Source organism: Ruditapes philippinarum, unplaced genomic scaffold, assembly GCF_026571515.1.
Source record: "Ruditapes philippinarum isolate M1 unplaced genomic scaffold, ASM2657151v2 ctg5356_1_1_1_1, whole genome shotgun sequence".
NCBI lineage: Eukaryota > Metazoa > Mollusca > Bivalvia > Venerida > Veneridae > Ruditapes > Ruditapes philippinarum.
Window position 1 is genome coordinate 15,702 of NW_026860544.1, and position 6,432 is coordinate 22,133.

General features: G+C 33.2%; 2 long non-coding RNA genes across 2 annotated transcripts; one reads left to right on the forward strand and one right to left on the reverse strand.

Moving 5' to 3' along the window:
• The first annotated feature begins 668 nt into the window (after positions 1–668).
• LOC132760540 (uncharacterized) lies at positions 669–3,441 on the forward strand. Its single transcript, XR_009629859.1, has 3 exons — positions 669–927; positions 1,304–1,388; positions 1,789–3,441. It is a non-coding gene; the product is annotated as an uncharacterized LOC132760540 (long non-coding RNA).
• Positions 3,441–5,075, reverse strand: LOC132760539 (uncharacterized). Its single transcript, XR_009629858.1, has 3 exons — positions 4,945–5,075; positions 4,286–4,395; positions 3,441–3,939 (listed from the first exon to the last, which is right to left on the reverse strand). It is a non-coding gene; the product is annotated as an uncharacterized LOC132760539 (long non-coding RNA).
• Between the last annotated feature and the right edge of the window lie 1,357 nt (positions 5,076–6,432).

Below are 6,432 nucleotides of genomic sequence, written 5' to 3' on the forward strand. Positions count from 1 at the left end.
AATAACTAAAAAAATTAAACGGATAGATTTATCAATTTTGTGCACAGCATTCCTACTCAATAAGATCTATCCACCTATGAAAGTTCATGCTGACATCTCAAAGATATTTTGAGCTATGCTCCACTCAGGAAAACAAATATTCCACTTATGTATCGAAAAAACGCATTACAAATATTCCACCTATGTATCGTAAAAACGCATTACATGAACTCACGAAATATGATAAACAAGGAATGGCGACTTTCAATGAACGCAACACAAAGCCATTGTACCTCTAAAGAGCTATGCAGATAAGTAATAGAAAGAGCACCGAAACACGAGGCTATCTGATTTGTACGAGGGGGCGTAGCCCCCGAGTATAAATCAGATTGCCGAGTGTTTTGGTGTTCTTTCTCTTTTGTATCATAGTCAGACATAAAAGCACGTTCCCTGTATCACAATATGAAACCCCGGCAAAAATGAACCAATTAACGAACATCTAGATATGACATTTCTGTCGCTTTCCCTTTCTCTGCCGTCACAATATGTAAACCCCAGCAAAAATGAGCCAATCAATGGGCATGCTCTGGAGTGCGGGTAACTAATACCCGCACTCCAGTTAACGCACTGTGCATGTATATGTATACGATTTAACCCTGACACATTTTCAACAGAAAGGTCTCCAAACTATGATACAATAGGGTATGTAAGTCTCGTCATGTGACTTGCGAGATTTCACGATATTTTGCACTTCCGGGTACAAACAAATATCAACAACATTGCTTATCTATATTGGGTAATACTTGTATGCCGGTGGGAAAGTAAAACTTACACGGAAAAACAAAGGATATGTGGAAATTGGCAGAGTTTTTTTGTTTTGTAACGAAATGCAAATAGTTTCATCTTGTGAACAAGTATCAATGAAAGACGACTTCGTATAATCTTCAGGTGGGTGTGTCATTTCGAATTCAGTTTATCACAATAAATGTTATAATATTTTCATGTCCATGTAAATCTAATAAATTTGTTATTTGATACATCATCATTCGCATCTAACTTCAGACTGGTGAATTTGATTTTATCAAATTTCTATAGCGCTACCTGATTATCTCTCAGAAGTATATAATGTTTAGAAATTTCGGACAGCGCATATTTCGGATAAAACGTTTCAATATGATTATCGGTGTGTTTTAGTTGAATATATTTTCTTCTAACTGAAAATATTGTTTATTATTATTATTATCTTTATATAACACAAATAGTCAAGCTGTATAGTACCAATTTAAATTGTCATAAACTTTAATGAAATATTTTGCTTGTGTAGATATTTAGACTGAGGACAGTGGTGAGATGAAAGACGTCAGTATCCGATGTATATACACATGCATGCTCTGCTGTAAATCGTTTTGGTAAGAAATATATAAGCTACTACAACTACATTAATGAAAAGTAAATATTCTTGTATAACATAATGTTCTCGTTTTTGTAAATAATTACAGTGTAGCTAAATAAACAAACAGTATGGCATATGTAGTTAATTCAGGTAGAATGGTGTTTAAAGTATTTTTCTCAAGTAAGTGGGTCATATTTTTTAGTTAAATCATGTTCAGTAAATAGTTAAAAGAACTTAGTCACTATTACATTTTTAAACATCAGTTGTCAAAGCAAATCTACAAAAACTAGGACACCAAGAAGTGTTTCTTCCTTTTCAACATTATTTTCTATTCAAAACAATATGAAAATGATTAAAATTTATAGCTGACCAATTATAATTGCTTTCAACTCATGATAAATTTTCTTTATATGCAGGTATGTGATTTCATGGTTGGATCTTGAGTACTTGTCATGGCTCTTGGTTTATTTTGGAGTATTCACCATCAGATTAGAAACCAAATAGTGATACCACCAGACATAGTTGAAAGGAAATGTCCATACACAGTCTTGGAGTACATAGTGGTATAGACATGGCAGTCCATTACAGATTTTGACTGAATTAAAGCTTCCTAAAGCTCCATGTCTTGTGTAAACTGTCTGACTGAATGTTTGTATCCTAATAAAAACTAAGGTTGGAGACATTTCAAAGATATATGTCAGTGTAAAAATGTTAAACAAAGAATCTGTCTTTATTAGAAATAAATAACCTGTCTTTGTGAAAAAATAAATAACCTGTCACTTGTAACTTTGTATTAACTTAATCACCCAAAGATAATTTATCTTCTGCAAATGGCTGTCCAAAACAGTTTCAACCAGGCATCATGTTGTTTCAAAACAGTTAAGATAAAATTGTTTTAAATAGACTTGTAAGGTGACAAGAATGGTAAAAAGATAAATGATTTGCATGAAAATGTTTCTATCTTGATTCAGTTTCATTTCATACTATCACCATGATCACTGCAATTGTAAAAGAAATGTAATTTATAACCATCATTTAGATATCATAAAAATCATCTCAAAGAAAAACTTGTTTCTGAGGCAAGATGTGTAAATTTCCTTCCAGTTATAGCCTTTCACTGCTCTTAGAAAATCCATGATTTGCATTGTATAATACCAGAGTAAACAATATTAATGCAATTCATCTGTGTTGAGTATTCTGTAGCAAAACACTAGCTTGCTAGCCCTTGAAAGCCCAATTCTGTCTCTTGATCACAAAATTGGAGAAGACTTGCAATTCTGCATTCCTTGAAAGATTTTAGTATCAGAGGGGCAGTTATTACATACCATATACTTCTTTGGGTTGTAAATTACCTGTTTTATAATGTATTGAACCTGTTTACATTTGACCAAAAGTGAATTATCTATACAAAACATGCAACACTTGGTTTGCACTTGATACAAAACAATTACATCACTGATTCATTAATATACCCATTGGGACTGTTTCAAAAATGTCAATGTTTAAAAAAAAACACACAATGCTTTTAACTTCTGTCCATGTACATATGTGTAAATGTAGTCATTGAAGAGCTGTCAAGAACAGAACAGACAAAATTCAAATGACTTGCATAGTATTTAATATAGTCAATGCCTGCATATTCAAGCAATCTAGCCATTGCTGTTAGAGAATTAAAGTACACAGTGACACTTATTTTGCAGATGAACCCTTATGATCAGGTACTGCTATAAATATATGCCAAATAGTAGAAACAAAAACAGTTCATAAGTTTGATAAACTTTTATTTTTACACAATTTATAGTGCACTGCTTAGCATATATATCACACTGATATTCCAATGGAAGAAAAACTTCAGGAAAGCACTGGAAATTATTACTAGTTATTTAGACAGTGTAACTTTACACTGTGAATGTCTACTGATACAAGAATAAGAATATTTCGTTTTACAAATGTAAAGACTTTGAAAATTAACATGAACAAATTATCATAGAGTTATAAATCATATTCTAATTGAAAAATGGTCAGCTTGATATCAAAGCTTTTCATGCAAATTTGTGAGCTTATCAATGATTACCTCACAATATTAGTAGTAGATGATATATAATATTTTTGCTATTTCTTTTTCATCTTTACTTCATAGTCATTTAATGTCCATAATGACATATGACTATACTGTGATTCCATGAAAATACCTAATCTCGGGTGTGTTTTCTACTTTGGTATATATAGAGTAACTATCTACATGTAGTTTTGATACTTAAAACTGCAATGAAATGTGGATATTTTACTCTGTTTCTATCATTGTGACATTAACAAGTTAACAATATTATGGAATCATAGTGTCAAAGAACATAAAATCATACTCTTTTACATTAAGATTTTTGTGCTGGATGTCATTCATCTTCTTCAGGAAAGTACATTTGACTATTCTCAGTGGCTTATATTAAACTAATATTTCACTGTAACTGTGTGTTCTCTGATATCATTTTCAAATTAAGGAACTGGAAGATGGTAGTTGCAATAAAGGTCTTCATGGACAAATTCTCCTTCATCTTTTTCCTTTTTATCTACAGAATGAAAAATCAATAACTATGTTGTTACAAGTGTAAGACCTGAATATATTTCACTGAGTAAAACACTAGAAATGATATTTACATTAGTCTTAATAAGCTGGTCATGATTGACAGAAAATTTCATATTTGAAGTAAATAAACATTAAAGATAAACAACAACACATAATATATAACAGTCAAAAATATTGATCTTCTTGAATGTGAAACATGACTGTTTTTCATGTTTTATTTACTTATCAATTATCATGCAGTGAAATCCAAAAATTATTAAAATATTTTGATAATTGTTTATCTTTCCGATCTCAACTAAAAATTAATCAATTATTTTACATGTATTTACCTTTGATGTATAGATATTTCAGGATCATAGGCAGTGCAAACAGTTGATTAATGGTCCATAGTGAACAACTGTATATTCTATACTTGTCATATACCTCCCTGTCTACACATCTGAAATGTTTTATTCAAATATTATATTTTTCAATTCAATCATAATTTGCTAGGTACCATATTAACATGTATATATAATTGAAAAAGGAAGAGAATAAAAAAAAGAAGTGTTAGTGCCTTGATACTTTTCTCCATAGTTAGAAATGGAACAATACTATTAAACTTTGCACAAATCTATGATCTATCCATCTAATTTTTATTTAATTATCAAAACTCTTACTTGAGACCTGGGTTTTATTATACTTATGTAAGTAATTGAAATCTTGATAAAATGGAAGGGAAGAAATATCCGAATTACTGTGCAATGTCCAAATTTTGTATAACTTTAATATACACTAGAATTAAAGTGTTTCTCCATTGTTTATTTCAATAAGTTAAAATGGTTTGAATAAATTTCTCACATCAGTAGTTTTAAAACAATACTAAATGCTAAAGAACTAGAATTCACTAACTTGACAAAACATCCGAAACAATTGTCACTATCCGAAAATAAACTAGTTTTATTAAACTCTATAAATCCCTCGTTTTTCCGTCAGATAATTGACCTACCTGCATTTTTTGACCCGTGCTTTCCATTCCTTCTAATCTGAAGAGGACCGAAACAAATTTAACTTCTATATCTCTCGAGTTTTTCGGGTTACCTATATGCGTAACGGTAAATAAGTCTGCTGATGTACCCGGAAGTGGTAAATCGAAAGTGAAAGTAAACGAGACTTACCGGCCCTATACCTGTGTTACCTCCTTTTGTGTTTAAAAATAATCTGTTTTGCTTGTTAATTACCAGAAATGCATGTAAGGCTTATTTAATGTTTGTTTGATTGGGTTTTACGTTACACCGACACAGTATAGGTCATATCGCGACGTTCCAGCTTGACTGGTGGAGGAAGACCTCAGGTGCCCTTCCGTGCATTATTTCAGGCACGAACGGGCACCTGAGTAGAACCACCGACGTTCCGTAAGCTAGCTAGATAGCTTCCTCACATGAAAGAATCCAAAGTCCCTATCGGGATTCTAACCCACAGCGGTGAAGGGCAAGTGGTTTGAAGTCAACGACCAGGCATATTTTAAATCAGTGTCCTAATCTCTTTTTAAAACCGGTATTTTCTTGTTGATGGGCTCAGCATTATTGAGTCTAGCAACATCATAGTAGCCTATACCATGACAATCTGGAAACAAAAGCATTAATCACATCTCAATTAGTGGGGGCGTCCGTGGCCGAGTGGTTAAGGTCGTTGACTTCAAACCACTTGCCCCTCACCGCTGTGGGTTCGAGTCCCGACAGAGACTTTGGATTCTTTCATGTGAGGAAGCTATCCAGCTAGCTTACGGAACGTCGGTGGTTCTACTCAGGTGCCCGTTCGTGCCTGAAATAATGCACGGAAGGGCACCTGAGGTCTTCCTCCACCAGTAAAGCTGGAACGTCGCGATATGACCTATACTGTGTCGATGTGACGTAAACCCCAAAACAAAAACATCTCAATTACAAGAGAATTGCAGACTAAGTTTGATTCAGTCTGTACACGAGGGATAATGAATACGTGCAACATCCCTCACGCCCCTAGCACCGGCTTGAGCGGTATTCAATTCTCAACACCTAATAGTGCTGGCATCAATGATCCCGAAGGACCAGAAAAATATAACAACACTGAAGGAAGTACGGAAAATATAACAACAATGAAGTAAAGTAAGCAACCCCCGCATGACCCAGCAATAAGAACCAGTGGCAAGGAGCCCAGGCGGACCCCAAACAAAAACAGGACAAGGCACAAGGCAGAGACGGACAAGCTTATTACTAAAAGTGATATAAATATATTGGATTGTTTGTTGATGTGTAAATTATCAATTCGCTGGTTTATGTAGTTGGTAATTCTTTTAATCATTACAATTTAAATAAAATATACTTCTTATTTTATATATGTGTATACTAACACAATATATATCAATGTTGATTTCGTCTACCAAGTCTGAAATTCTTATGTAATTTTGCTGTGATTAATGCTTCCGAGGGATCACTTTGTTTCCAGATTTTTTTACTCA